The sequence below is a fragment of the Bos grunniens genome, chromosome 2 (genome assembly GCF_055505025.1).
Source record: "Bos grunniens cultivar Pamir isolate PY7600 chromosome 2, Bosgru_T2T1.0, whole genome shotgun sequence".
Classification (NCBI taxonomy): domain Eukaryota; kingdom Metazoa; phylum Chordata; class Mammalia; order Artiodactyla; family Bovidae; genus Bos; species Bos grunniens.
The window spans coordinates 56,753,051-56,765,532 of record NC_141166.1 but is presented as its reverse complement, the minus strand read 5'-3'; the positions used below and the strand labels follow the sequence as shown (position 1 = coordinate 56,765,532).

Sequence of the window (12,482 nt, the reverse complement as noted above, 5' to 3'; positions counted from 1 at the left end):
CACCTTCACTTCCCCAGCTGCTCCCACACTTGTGTGAGATCTAGTTCCTCTAAAAGGTACTTTATCCTGAAACATAGAGTGACTCTGCCCCTCTGACAGAACCCTGAGTCATTCATGCTGGATCTCTAGGCAACGTGAGCCTGGAACATCCAGGGCTCCTCCCTCTCCCTGCATTTGGAAATCCTCTATGAAATCCAGATGGTAAAGGAGGAAGCAGGAAGTGCTGTTACTGCACGCAGGCAAGTGTATGTTGTCAGCGCCTCCCTGTAAGCCTCCTCAGGTAAATAGAGAAGGGCCCTGACTGTTAGCAAAGTCAGGGAGGATGGAGGAAGCTGAGGGCTATACATCCTGGTGGGCCCACCCATGGGGATAGTGTTTCCATCAGGCTAAAGCCTTTCCTAAGACTTTGCAACCTCTAACCCTGTCTTGTTCCTTGCTTCCCTCTAAAGAACTGAGCTGTATTACAAGATTTTTGATACCCTCGTTATCTAATGGATCTACAGAACTGAAGACTGGCTTCCTTAATCTATTTTGACAGTTCCTATTTCCAGACCCTTCTGGAATGAGATAAGTTGTGAAAATCAATCTTAAAAGGACTATGATTAACTGAACTTTTCCATCCCCTATAAAATGCATAATTTGTAGCTTTTCATGTTATTGTTTTCACCCTGTCATTTAAAAACATGACATGATAGTGGTGAAAAAGTCAGACTATCATTTGAATTAACTTCCTGAGGCCTAAGGGGAAAAGCCCCAAATTAGAAAACTGCTAAACTCACCAGATTTTAGCTGAACTCTAAATGGCAGAGGAAAGACGTGACTATATCTGACAGTAGGATATCAGGTGAATTTTTTAGTAAATTTTTTTCTCTTTTCTTCTTTATTGGGCAATGTAAATTTTCCTTTTAAATTTCCACATTGATTTTTTTTTTAAAAAATAGCTGACTCAGAAGTTTCTGAAAACACTGATAGCAGGTTGTTAAAACAGATGTTCTAGAAGAAAAGATTCTCTGGTTAAAGCTTGGGAAATATTGGCTTCATTCAAAACAAGAGACAGAATGCCTCCTTGTCTTAAGATCTGTGCTGGACACCTGGCAAAATGTATGTGGCCCCAGTATAGTTAAACAAGCTTGCTTCCTGGAAGGTTCTTTAGCACCAACGTGCATCATGAATTCCAAGGGGAAACACTGCCACATTTGTCCAACTGATCTGACCACCCTTCTTCCTCTTCCTCTCTCTTTTCTACAGCTTACACAGTGGAAATAGTTTTCCTTAGGATACTTGTTTGTGAATAGCTGACTTAAATAAAATCCTGAGCCTAACTCATTTGTAAAAAGAGTATTTTTAAAGAACACCATTGAACTCTTATCCAAGTCAAACCCCGCATCATTTAAAAAAAAATGAGAAGATGCTATCCATTTTTTTATATATGAACTAACAGCATTGACATCATATTTGTTAGCAACGCAAAGATGGATCTTAATGGTTTTTTACAGCTTTAAGTGAAACAAATGTTTAATGTATCTGCTAGAGTGGTGATAATTCACAAAGTAGAAAAACAGCAAGCAAATTCTTGACTTTGGGCTTGTTTATACTTCTGTTGTAAAAGATGAATTCAGTACAACTTGATATGTAGTAGAAGAAAAAATCTGAGACTGGATTGTTTTTTGAATTATAGTCCAAGTGTCTGCTTTTGTCCATTTAAGGACTATCTTCTCTGGTACTTTTAGAGGAAAGGGGAGCTTGTCTCACTTCTCCTTCAGGGCTAGTCCAAACCAGCCCAGTTCTCTCTTATGTCCTGGCTGCAGCTCCTGCTTGGACCTCCATTCACCTGAATCCTGGTACCCTGGATTCTGTTGCCTCCCTTGGTATGATGCTTCTGTGATACATGCTGCTGGCCTCGCTGGCTGAGCCATCCTGCAGGCTCATTTGCCTACATCATTCTGTTCCTGAACTTCCCACCATGATGTTGGTGGTAAAAGACTTCATTTTTTTAAGTAAAAGGAATGAGATTTTAGCCATTTCATCCTGATGAATTTCTAACCTCCTCGGAGCCCTGGATTGTCTCTTTTGTTTGCTCACACAGTCTCTCTTTCTCCCTCTCTCATTCTTTTAAAAGTTGAGCATATGGAGGTATAATTTATATATGATCAATACTATGTAAAGTTCACCCTGTTTAAATGTACAGTTATATGACTTCTGACAAGTGCTACAGTTGCATCTGTGTGTGTGTTTGTGTGTGTGTATGCTCAGTCATGTCTGTTTCTTTGGGACTCCATGGTCTATAGCCCACCAGTCTCCTCTGTTCATGGAATTTTCCAGGCAAGAATACTGAAGTGGGTTGCCATTTTCTTCTCCAGGGGAGCTTGCCAATCCAGGGATCAAACCTGCAGGTGGATTCTTTACCACAGCGCCGCCTGGAGAGCCCACAGTTGTATGACCACCACCTTAATCAAGATGTAGAACTCTGCATCACCCCCCTAAGTTCCCTTGTTCTCCTTTCTAGTCACCCTCACCTTACCACTAGCCCTTGCCACCACCAATCTGTTTTCTCTCAATATCTTTGCCTTTTCAAGTTGAATTTGGTGATTGGGATTGACATATAGACACTACGATGTGTGAAATAGATAACTAATGAGATAACCTACTATATAGCACAGGAAACCCTTCTCAATGTTCTTTGGTGACCTAACTGGGAAGGAAATCCTAAACACAAGGTATATATGTATATGTATGGCTGATTCACTTTTCTATACAGCAGAAACTAACGCAACATTGTAAATCAACTCTACTTCAATAAAAATAAGCTTTAAAAAGGAATTAAAGAGGAATCACACTGTATATAGCTTTACTTACTTAGCATTAATACATCTGATAGTTTTTCCATGAATCATCGGTTTGTTTGTTCTTACTGGTGAGTCGTACTCCATTGTATGGCTGCACATTTCTTTTTTTAACCAATTTGCCAGTTGAAAGACATTTGAGGTGTTTCCCATTTTTGGGTATTTATTAATAAAATCACTGTAAACATATACTTACAGGTTTCCATGTGAATAAAAGTCTTCACTTCTCCTGGGAAATGAGATAGCTGAATCATGGGGTAAGTGTATGTTTAACTTAATAAGAAACTGACAGCTTTCAAAGGTGGCTGTTATGTCATATTGCATTCCCACCAGCAGTGCATACATCTCCAGTTGATCCATATCTTCATCAGCACTTGGTATTTTTTTCTTTTAGCAGGTCTAATAGGTGCTTGTATAGTGATACCTCACTGCGGTTTTAATTTGCTCAGTGACTGACAGTGTTGCATACCTTTCATGTCCTGTGTGCCACCCATACACCGTTTTTGGTAAAGTGTCTGTTCAAAACTTTGGCCATTTTTAAAAACTGGATAGTTTGTTTTCTTAATATTGCATTTTTAAGGTTCTTTATACATTTTTGTTATAAGTGCTTCATTAGACATATTTTACAAATATTTTTCCCAGTTGGTGATTTATGTCTGTAAAGTTTCTTAATTGTCCCTCAAAGAGCAGAAGTTTTAAATGTTGATTAATCAATTTTTTATTTTATGGATAATACTTCTACTGTGGTATATAAAGATGTTTTGCCTAACTCAAAGTCAAAAAGATTTTCTCTTATGTTTTCTTCTAAGAAATTTATAGTTTTAAAATTAAAATTTAGATTTAATTCATTTTTGTATATGGTATAAGACATGGGTCAAAGTTTTTTTTTTATATATAAATATCTAATTGTCCACCACAATTTGTTGAAAATACTATTCTTTCTAAACAAATTACTATATTAAGTTTCTCCAGAGATGCAAAGGACTTTCCTGATGAGTCTGTTGGTAAAGAATCCACCTGCAATGTGGGAGACCTAGGTTCAATCCCTGGATTGGGAAGATCCCCTGGAAGAGGCATGGCAACCCACTCCAGTATTCTTTCCTGGAGAATCCAGATGGACAGAGGAGCCTGGTGGACTGCAGTCCATGGGGTTGCAAAGAGTCAGATACAACTGAGTGACTAAGCACAGCACAGAGACACAAAACCAATAGGATATATGTTTATATTTCTGTTACATGTACTTTATATTATGTTTATATTATATACAAAATATATACAATTATTTATTATGAGGAATTGACTAATTTAATTATGTAGGCTAAGAAGTACTACCATCTGCAAGCTGAAGCCCCAGGGAAGCTTTGGTATAATTCCAGTCCAAATTCAAAGGTCTCAGAACCAGGAGCACAGGTGTTTTAAGCTTCAGTCCAAGAGCAAAAGACCATTATTTTCATTCAAGCAGTCAGGCGAAAGGAGAGAAAATTCTCTGTTCCTCTGCCTTTTGTTTTATTCAGGCCCTCAATGGACTTGAAGATACCTGCCTACACTGGGGAGAGCCATCTGCCCTACTCAGTTTACTGATACCAATGCTGATCTCTCCCAGAAATACTCTCACGGACACACCTAGAAATAATGTTTATCCAGATTTCTGGACATCCTGTAACCTCTAAAGTAACACAAAACATTAATCATACCAATTACCTTGGAACCTTTGTCAGTAATCAATTGACCATGTATGTGTGCTCTATTTCTGAACTCTCTATTCTGTTCCATTGATCTCTCCTTTCATTAATACCACATAGTTTTGATCCATGTTGCTTTATAATGATTCTTAAAGTCAGAGAGAATAAGGTCTAATGTATTTCCCAGGTGGCTCAATGGTAAAGAATCTGTCTGCAATGCAAGAGACATGGGTTTCATCCTTGGGTCGGGAAGACCTTCTGGAGAAGGAAATGGCAACCCACTCTAGTATTCTTGCCTGGGAAATGCCATGGGGAGAGGAGCCTGGCAGGTTACAGCCTACAGGATCGGAAAGAGTCAGACATGACTTAGCGACTGAGCACACACACAGCACGTAAGATCTTACAGTCTTGTTCTTTTTCAAAACTGTTTTGGCTTTTCCACATAAATTTTAGTATCAGCTTGTCTATGTCTACAAAATATAGTTCTATTACTTTGGTTTAGGTTGTAGGTCGGATCTTCAGATAAATTTGGGGAGAGTATTGAGTACAATATAACAATATCTCTCTGATTCATTTATTTCTACCAATCTATCTTCTAATTCACTAATCCTATCTTCTGCCTCTGTTATTCTACTATTTGTTGCCTCCAGAGTGTTTTTAATTTCATTTATTGCATTATTCATTGTATATTGACTCTTTTTTATTTCTTCTAGGTCCTTGTTAAACCTTTCTTGCATCTTCTCAATCCTTGTCTCCAAGCTATTTATCTGTAATTCCATTTTAATTTCAAGATTTTGGATCAATTTCACTATCATTATTCGGAATTCTTTATCAGGTAGATTCCCTATCTCTTCCTCTTTTGTTTGGTTTGGTGGGCATTTATCCTGTTCCTTTATCTGCTGGCTATTCCTCTGTCTCTTCATCTTGTTTAAATTGCTGAGTTTGGGGTGTCCTTTCTGTATTCTGGCAGTTTGTGGAGTTCTCTTTATTGTGGCTATTCCTCGCTGTGTGTGGGTTTGTACAGGTGGCTTGTCAAGGTTTCCTGGTTAGGGAAGCTTGTGTCAGTGTTCTGATGGGTGGAACTGTATTTCTTCTCTTTGTTCAGTCGCGCTGTGGGTAGGGAGGGAGGGATGCTGCAAGCAAATAACACTGGCGTGCGCTCGCAGTGCCTCAGCCACACTGGGTCTGCCCCCGCTCACTGCGCGTGTAGCCTCCCTGCCCACACTGCTCGGGCTCTAGGTTGTTCCGCCAGGAACAATCCGAGGCTGGCCCTGGGTTGTATGTACCTCCCAGGTCCAAGCCGCTCAGGTTCAGGCACTCGGGTAGTCCTCAGAGGCGCAGACTCAGTTGGGCCTGAGTATTGTGCTCTTCCCAGGTCCGAGCAGCTCAAGTGATGAGGTGTTTGGCGAGCGCCAATGCTGCGACTTATCGCCTCCCCGCCACTCGGTTATCTGGGCGCAAAACCGGCGCACCTTCTTAGGCAGATGTTAACCGTCCAGACCCCCAAGAAGTTTTAGTTAGCAAAGAAGCCTGCTTACAGTTTTATAGATAATGTCTCTCTGGGGCTGCGATTGCCCCCTTCCGGCTCTGGCTGCCTGTCACCGGAGGGGGAAGGTCTGCAGCCGGCTATCTCTGTTCAATTCTTTGTTCCGTGCGCGGGCCTGGCGGTCTTAGGTTGGGGCTGGCTTTTCGCGTGGTAGATATCCCACAGTCTGGTTTGTTAGCCCAAATTATTTCGCTCAGATAGTGCTTAGGGTATTCAGGCCAGATTCTTACTCTAAGCGATGCAGCCCGCGCTGCGCCTCCCTGCCCAGCCCCCGCTTGTTAATGGCGCCTGCAGGCGTCTGCGCTGCTTCTCCGCTGGGGGAGTTATCGTAGGACTCGCAATCTTCGAGTTTTAATTGTTTATTTATTTTTTCTTCCTGTTATGTTGCCCTCTGTGCTTCCAAAGCTCGGCACAGATTCGGCAGTGAGAAGGTTTCCTGGTGTTTGGAAACTTCTCTCTTTTTAAGACTCCCTTCCCGGGATGGAGCTCCGTCCCTCCCTCTTTTGTCTCTTTTTTTGTCTTTTATATTTTTTCCTACCTCCTTTCGAAGAGTTGGATTGCTTTTCTGGGTGCCTGATGTCCTCTGCCGGCATTCAGAAGTTGTTTTGTGGAATTTACTCGACGTTTAAATGCTCTTTTGATGAATTTGTGGGGGAGAAAGTGTTCTCCCTGTCCTACTCCTCCGCCATCTTGGGATAGATTGGTAGAAATAAATGAATCAGAGAGAATAAAAGAAAAACGAATTAAAAGAAATTAAAAGAAATGAGGACAATCTCAGAGACCTCCAGGACAATATTAAACGCTACAACATTCGAATCATAGGGGTTCCAGAAGAAGAAGACAAAAAGAAAGATCATGAGAAAATACTTGAGGAGATAATAGTTGAAAACTTCCCTAAACTGGGGAAGGAAATAATCACCCAAGTCCAAGAAACCCAGAGAATCCCAAACAGGATAAACCCAAGGCGAAACACCCCAAGACACATATTACTCAAATTAACGAAGATCAAACACAAAGAACAAATATTAAAAGCAGCAAGGGAAAAACAACAAATAACACACAAGGGAATTCCCATAAGGATAACAGCTGATCTTTCAATAGAAACTCTTCAAGCCAGGAGGGAATGGCAAGACATACTTAAAATGATGAAAGAAAATAACCTACAGCCCAGATTATTGTACCCAGCAAGGATTTCATTCAAGTATGAAGGAGAAATCAAAAGCTTCTCAGACAAGCAAAAGCTGAGAGAATTCTGCACCACCAAACCAGCTCTACAACAAATACTAAAGGATATTCTCTAGACAGGAAACACAAAAATGGTGTATAAATTCGAACCCCAAACAATAAAGTAAATGGCAACGGGATCATACTTATCAGTAATTACCTTAAACGTAAATGGGTTGAATGCCCCAACCAAAAGACAAAGACTGGCTGAATGGATACAAAAACAAGACCCCTACATATGTTGTCTACAGGAGACCCACCTCAAAACAGGGGACACATACAGACTGAAAGTGAAGGGCTGGAAAAAGATTTTCCATGCAAATAGGGACCAAAAGAAAGCAGGAGTAGCAATACTCATATCAGATAAAATAGACTTTAAAACAAAGGCTGTGAAAAGAGACAAAGATGGTCACTACATAATGATCAAAGGATCAATCCAAGAAGAAGATATAACAATTATAAATATATATGCACCCAACATGGGAGCACCGCAGTATGTAAGACAAATGCTAACAAGTATGAAAGGAGAAATTAACAATAACACAATAATAGTGGGAGACTTTAATACCCCACTCATACCTATGGATAGATCAACTAAACAGAAAATTAACAAGGAAACACAAACTTTAAACGATACAATAGACCAGTTAGACCTAATTGATATCTATAGGACATTTCATCCCAAAACAATGAATTTCACCTTTTTCTCAAGCGCACATGGAACTTTCTCCAGGATAGATCACATCCTGGGCCATAAAGCTAGCCTTGGTAAATTCAAAAAAATAGAAATCATTCCAAGCATCTTTTCTGACCACAATGCAGTAAGATTAGATCTCAATTACAGGAGAAAAACTATTAAAAATTCCAACATATGGAGGATGAACAACACGCTGCTGAATAACCAACAAATCACAGAAGAAATCAAAAAAGAAATCAAAATTTGCATAGAAACGAATGAAAATGAAAACACAACAACCCAAAACCTGTGGGACACAGTAAAAGCAGTCCTAAGGGGAAAGTTCATAGCAATACAGGCACACCTCAAGAAACAAGAAAAAAGTCAAATAAATAACCTAACTCTACACCTAAAGCAACTAGAAAAGGAAGAAATGAAGAACCCCAGGGTTAGTAGAAGGAAAGAAATCTTAAAAATTAGAGCAGAAATAAATGCAAAAGAAACAAAAGAGACCATAGCAAAAATCAACAAAGCCAAAAGCTGGTTCTTTGAAAGGATAAATAAAATTGACAAACCATTAGCCAGACTCATCAAGAAACAAAGGGAGAAAAATCAAATCAATAAAATTAGAAATGACAGTGGAGAGATCACAACAGACAACATAGAAATACAAAGGATCATAAGAGACTATTATCAACAATTATATGCCAATAAAATGGACAACGAGGAAGAAATGGACAAATTCTTAGAAAAGTACAACTTTCCAAAACTCGACCAGGAAGAAATAGTAAACCTTAACAGACCCATCACAAGCATGGAAATTGAAACTGTAATCAAAAACCTTCCAGCAAACAAAAGCCCAGGTCCAGACGGCTTCACAGCTGAATTCTACCAAAAATTTAGAGAAGAGCTAACACCTATCCTGCTCAAACTCTTCCAGAAAATTGCAGAGGAAGGTAAACTTCCAAATTCATTCTATGAGGCCACCATCACCCTAATACCAAAACCTGACAAAGATGCCACAAAAAAAGAAAACTATAGGCCAATATCACTGATGAACATAGATGCAAAAATCCTAAACAAAATTCTAGCAATCAGAATCCAACAACACATTAAAAAGATCATACACCATGATCAAGTGGGCTTTATCCCAGGGATGCAAGGATTCTTCAATATCCGCAAATCAATCAATGTAATACACCACATTAACAAATTGAGAAACAAAAACCATATGATTATCTCAATAGATGCAGAGAAAGCCTTTGACAAAATTCAACACCCATTTATGATAAAAACTCTTCAGAAAGCAGGAATAGAAGGAACATACCTCAACATAATAAAAGCTATATATGACAAACCCACAGCAAACATTATCCTCAATGGTGAAAAATTGAAAGCATTTCCTCTAAAGTCAGGAACAAGACAAGGGTGCCCACTTTCACCATTACTATTCAACATAGTTTTGGAAGTTTTGGCCACAGCAATCAGAGCAGAAAAAGAAATAAAAGGAATCCAAATTGGAAAAGAAGAAGTAAAACTCTCACTATTTGCAGATGACATGATCCTCTACATAGAAAACCCTAAAGACTCCACCAGAAAATTACTAGAGCTAATCAATGATTATAGTAAAGTTGCAGGATATAAAATCAACACACAGAAATCCCTTGCATTCCTATACACTAATAATGAGAAAACAGAAAGAGAAATTAAGGAAACAATTCCATTCACCATTGCAACGAAAAGAATAAAATACTTAGGAATATATCTACCTAAAGAAACTAAAGACCTATATATAGAAAACTATAAAACACTGGTGAAAGAAATCAAAGAGGACACTAATAGATGGAGAAATATACCATGTTCATGGATTGGAAGAATCAATATAGTGAAAATGAGTATACTACCCAAAGCAATTTATAGATTCAATGCAATCCCGATCAAGCTACCAACAGTATTCTTCACAGAGCTAGAACAAATAATTTCACAATTTGTATGGAAATACAAAAAACCTCGAATAGCCAAAGCGATCTTGAGAAAGAAAAATGGAACTGGAGGAATCAACCTACCTGACTTCAGGCTCTACTACAAAGCCACAGTTATCAAGACAGTATGGTACTGGCACAAAGACAGAAATATAGATCAATGGAACAAAATAGAAAGCCCAGAGATAAATCCACGCACATATGGACACCTTATCTTTGACAAAGGAGGCAAGAATATACAATGGATTAAAGACAATCTCTTTAACAAGTGGTGCTGGGAAATCTGGTCAACCACTTGTAAAAGAATGAAACTAGAACACTTTCTAACACCATATACAAAAATAAACTCAAAATGGATTAAAGATCTCAACATAAGACCAGAAACTATAAAACTCCTAGAGGAGAACATAGGCAAAACACTCTCTGACATACATCACAGCAGGATCCTCTATGACCCACCTCCCAGAATATTGGAAATAAAAGCAAAAATAAACAAATGGGACCTAATTAAACTTAAAAGCTTCTGCACATCAAAGGAAACTATTAGCAAGGTGAAAAGACAGCCTTCAGAATGGGAGAAAATAATAGCAAATGAAGCAACCAACAAACAACTAATCTCAAAAATATACAAGCAACTCCTCCAGCTCAACTCCAGAAAAATAAATGACCCAATCAAAAAATGGGCCAAAGATCTAAATAGACATTTCTCCAAAGAAGACATACAGATGGCTAACAAACATTTGAAAAGATGCTCAACATCACTCTTTATCAGAGAAATGCAAATCAAAACCACTATGAGGTACCATTTCACACCAGTCAGAATGGCTGCGATCCAAAAGTCTACAAATAATAAATGCTGGAGAGGGTGTGGAGAAAAGGGAACCCTCTTACACTGTTGGTGGGAATGCAAACTAGTACAGCCACTATGGAGAACAGTGTGGAGATTCCTTAAAAAACTGGAAATAGAACTGCCTTATGATCCAGCAATCCCACTGCTGGGCATACACACTGAGGAAACCAGAAGGGAAAGAGACATGTGTACCCCAATGTTCATCGCAGCACTGTTTATAATAGCCAGGACATGGAAGCAACCTTGATGTCCATCAGCAGATGAATGGATAAGAAAGCTGTGGTACATATACACAATGGAATATTACTCAGCCATTAAAAAGAATACATTTGAATCAGTTCTAATGAGGTGGACGAAACTGGAGCCTATTATACAGAGTGAAGTAAGCCAGAAGGAAAAACATAAATACAGTATACTAACGCATATATATGGAATTTAGAAAGATGGTAACGATAACCCTGTATACGAGACAGCAAAAGAGACACTGATGTATAGAACAGTCTTATGGACTCTGTGGGAGAGGGTGGGAAGATTTGGGAGAATGGCATTGAAACATGTGAAATGTCATGTATGAAACGAGATGCCAGTCCAGGTTCAGTGCACGATGCTGGATGCTTGGGGCTGGTGCACTGGGAGGGCCCAGGGGGATGGTATGGGGAGGTTGGGAGGGAGGAGGGTTCAGGATGGGGAGCATGTGTATATCTGAAATTAAAAATTATAAAAAAAAAAAAAAATAAGCAGGGTGACAACATACAGCCTTGACATACTCCTTTCCCAATAAAAAAAAAAAAAAAAAACAATATCAAGTCTTTGAATCTATGAGCACAATACTGTCTCCATTTGTTTAGGTCTTCTTTGGTTTCTTTTATCAATGTTCCATAGTTTTCACTCTACAAATAAATATTCCACAAATTTTGTTAGATTTATACTTAAGTATTTTTGTTTTTCAATGCTATTATAAATGGAGCATTTAAAAAAACTCATATTTCAATTGCTCATTCTTAGTATATACAAACACATTGATTTTTCTTTTTCTTTTTTTTCCTCTAATTTTATTTTATTTTTAAACTTTACATAATTGTATTAGTTTTGCCAAATATCAAAATGAATCCACCACAGGTATACATGTGTTCCCCATCCCGAACCCTCCTCCCTCCTCCCTCCCCATACCATCCCTCTGGGCCGTCCCAGTGCACCAGCCCCAAGCATCCAGCATCATGCATCGAACCTGGACTGGCAACTCGTTTCCTACATGATATTTTACATGTTTCATTGCCATTCTCCCAAATCTTCCCACCCTCTCCCTCTGCAACAGAGTCCATAAGACTGTTCTATACATCAGTGTCTCTTTTGCTGTCTCGTACACCGGGTTATTGTTACCATCTTTCTAAATTCCATATATATGCGTTAGTATACTGTATTTATGTTTTTCCTTCTGGCTTACTTCACTCTGTATAATAGGCTCCAGTTTCATCCACCTCATTAGAACTGATTCAAATGTATTCTTTTTAATGGCTGAGTAATACTCCATTGTGTATATGTACCACAGCTTTCTTATCCATTCATCTGCTGATGGACATCTAGGTTGCTTCCATGTCTTGGCTATTATAAACAGTGCTGCGATGAACATTGGGGTGCACGTGTCTCTTTCCCTTCTGGTTTCCTCAGTGTGTATGCCC

At 38.9% G+C, this 12,482-nt stretch overlaps 1 long non-coding RNA gene across 4 annotated transcripts in view; it reads left to right on the top strand.

The window, feature by feature from the left end:
• The window catches only part of LOC147378118 (uncharacterized), a 58,228-nt gene that overhangs the window by 9,650 nt on the left and 36,096 nt on the right, over window positions 1-12,482 (top strand). For 3 of the 4 annotated variants that reach the window (XR_015144724.1, XR_015144721.1, XR_015144726.1), the window contains exon 3: window positions 3,042-3,100. This is a non-coding gene — a long non-coding RNA (uncharacterized LOC147378118). Of the gene's footprint in view, window positions 1-3,041; window positions 3,101-3,806; window positions 4,566-12,482 lie in introns of those variants that run through there. The other variant, XR_015144725.1, reaches the window with a different exon arrangement.